Source organism: Aegilops tauschii, chromosome 3, assembly GCF_002575655.3.
Source record: "Aegilops tauschii subsp. strangulata cultivar AL8/78 chromosome 3, Aet v6.0, whole genome shotgun sequence".
Taxonomy (NCBI): domain Eukaryota; kingdom Viridiplantae; phylum Streptophyta; class Magnoliopsida; order Poales; family Poaceae; genus Aegilops; species Aegilops tauschii.
Genome location: NC_053037.3, coordinates 132,233,585 through 132,236,719, shown reverse-complemented (window position 1 = coordinate 132,236,719; position 3,135 = coordinate 132,233,585). Strand labels below are relative to the sequence as shown.

General features: G+C 40.2%; 1 long non-coding RNA gene across 1 annotated transcript; it reads right to left on the bottom strand.

The window, feature by feature from the left end:
- Positions 1–858: 858 nt before the first annotated feature.
- On the bottom strand, positions 859–2,292 carry LOC120975406 (uncharacterized). The gene is made up of 2 exons (XR_012180945.1): positions 1,579–2,292; positions 859–1,512 (listed from the first exon to the last, which is right to left on the bottom strand). It is a non-coding gene; the product is annotated as an uncharacterized lncRNA (long non-coding RNA).
- Positions 2,293–3,135: the final 843 nt, after the last annotated feature.

Below are 3,135 nucleotides of genomic sequence, written 5' to 3'. Positions count from 1 at the left end.
CAGTTTTGACACCGACAATGGGGGCCATGGAGCTCCAGATATAGCCAGGGTTGTCATCAACCTCAGAGTTGGGGGAAAGTGATGTGTAAGCGCACCTTCAGGAGAACGTTGAGCCATGGCTGAGGAACATTTTGTCTAGAGCATCACTAGTAGAGACATCCGGCGGTGAAGATAAAATAGCAGCAAGCTCGACAGAAGCAACACGGGTTAGGAGATCCCGCAAGTTCACGAGGAATCCATCCTAAAAAAACCCGAGAAACCAGAATGTGGGGTGCGGTGGAGTGAGAGTTTAAGTGTGGGTAGGCTAAATCTAGAGATTTGTCAATTAGCCAAGCGTTGCGAGAAGCAATGTTCAAGTAATCGTTAACAGGTAGGTGCTCGGTCGGTTTAGGATTAGTGATTAATCGATGAATCAACCTATTAACCGGATTAAACCATTAGTTGGTATATTGAATAGGAACTTGCCAACATATATCTTGATTTATTCTATTATACCGTACTCTCATGCTCCCAGCTATGTAGTATACCCAAACATGTTGCCATACACATTAAAAGCATAGAGAGGAGGTAAAATTATTAAAATCCTAGCTATTAAGGAGCGGATGGAGCTGGAAGGGGTTACGTGCCAAAATCTTGGGCTTTGTTTGCCCACCCGATAATGGGCCAGTAGAGATTAATCGGCCTGACAACTAATTAATGGTTGTAACTGGCCAATTAATCGGCCTGACAAGTTAACACGGGGAGTAGGTGCCATTCGATTTGGCCATGTTATGAGTAGCGATTAACTGGCCCATTAACTGATTAATCAGGAGAATACTTGAATAGTGGCCAGAAGAATGTGCAGGTTCCATTGTTAAGTAGGATGACAATATATTTTGTAGAGATTGAATTTGGTCATGAGATCAAACATACATAAGATTAACTGACATGAATACTGATGCACCTTATATGGAACATATGGTGTAGTACACGACCATCAAAGATGGATCTTTTGTTAACATAGGGAAACAACAACACAAACATAGTCAAGAAAATAATTTCCTATAGTTTCACACCCACATAATATATCTTCACCCTTGGGCTTCTATTGATAATTTTGTTTCCAGGAATAAATAACCTCTTAGAAATTTTCTCCACCCTCGCTAAAACCTTTGTGCATTCATCCATTGTGTGGCTACGAGAAATATTGGTCCCAATAATATTAATCATGGGATATCTAGCTGCGTGGCAAGATCAACTTTGTAGGCTTTTCATCCTAGCTTTGCTATGCGAACTCATGTGACCACCATATGCTTGAGATGAGTTGAATGTGGCACTGTAAATCTTGCATGTGTACTTGCGTGATGTTGTTGGACCATGTGTAATACCACTATCAGAAATGCCATTTGGACCAACTAGAGGGATTTTATCTTCTCTTGGAATAGGTGAGGACTGCATGCTTCGAGAACCAGGGGTAGGTACACCATGAGAATCATCAAATAATAATCTCCCATCATGTATGTTTTGTTCCTGCTGCATAGTACTTGGTGTGAATGTTTACAGGATAATAAAGAAACCAAGATGTGGTAGTGAGTTTACCTCTGAGACATGCTTGATGTCCATCTTAAAGATGGAACCATCATCCGGCTCTCCCATAGCGGTAAGTCGAGAATGAACAATTAATTTTGGTTCTGTTTGGAGTAACGATGTGAAGAATGAATCCTCCATGGACAAATTTTGCCTCTGATGAGATGAGTCGAAGTCATTCCAAAAAGGATTTGTGAGGAATTCTTCATGTGAGAACATTTCTCTTTTTTCCAAGGATAAAGGATTAGGGATCGTATCACCCAATTGTGGGGGTAGTGGTGCGAGGTGTGTATGTGATTGGTATGGAATCATGGATCTATCATTGACCGACATCACGGTAGCTTCTTGTGGTGCATGGATGGTTGGTGAGGAATTTCCTATTGAAGGTGAATCTGATGGTGGGGATTCAAGGGCAACAAAATCTTTTAATATCGGCATGGCTGTCGTGCCTCTCAATGCTTGATGCAAGGGGGAAATGTTAGGATAGCAGCCATTAGGATCCATAGCTACTAGCAAGGGCAAAATGTTAGGATAGGAGCCATTAGGATCCATAGCTACTAGCAAGATCAACAATTTGTAGTAGAAGCTATAGAGAATGAAATGCATATGCTAGGATGTCGTTTGATGCTTGTGGAGGGTATTACATAAGGTGATATTTATAAGGATCTTACAAAACTATAGACGTGCATGGACTCATGTACTATTTAATTATCTCATTACAAAGAAGATATGGATTCTAATAATTGATATTAATACAACATATAAGTGATATGGGATACAAAATTCTAATAATTAACAAGATCTTTTAGGATCTTTTGGTAAATTTGATCTCCCCACCTGCTTTCATAAAACCTAGCATTAGTCATGTGCAATATATGGTATGATTATTGAAGAATTGGTCCCGTGCATGTTCTCTTTTGTTGGAAGAAAATACATGTATGTTGATACAAAATTGCATGAAGTGATGTCACTTTATTCTCGTATTTCAAAAAAATTAACTTCCTTATAAGATTGCAAAATATATCCAAACTAGTATTGGCAATGGATCTCTGAGAGGTAGAGATAGAGATAGAGAGAGACAGAGATGAAGAGAGCAAAGATTGTCCATATATGTCTTTCCCTAGCGGGCCGAGGTTTTAGCGCAAGGCATGCAACCAAGCGGTCCAAAGTTGGACCGCGCATGTTTGCTGCAGACTACCAAACTATCCTCAATGTTTTCCGTAGGGGACCCGAGACTGCATAGTGAGTCAGCTTTGTAGGTCAACAAGTCAAGCACAGAAGTAGTTTGTACTTTGAACGACATATATCAATCTATGTGTTTATGTGAGTTGTTTCTAGGAGGAGGATAGGTCGTGACACTCGATTGGAGTGAGTCCAGGCTTCATTCTAAAAGAACACGTATCACAATCACCTTGACTATAGAGAAAATGCATGTCAATCATATGAAATGATCAGCTGATCGAGTCTGCCGGTAGTCATTTTCATCTCACAGAATCACACGACACTCATCTGCAATAACTTTTAGTAGCAGCACTGTAGCATGCCAAGTAATCAACGAGGAGAAATAAT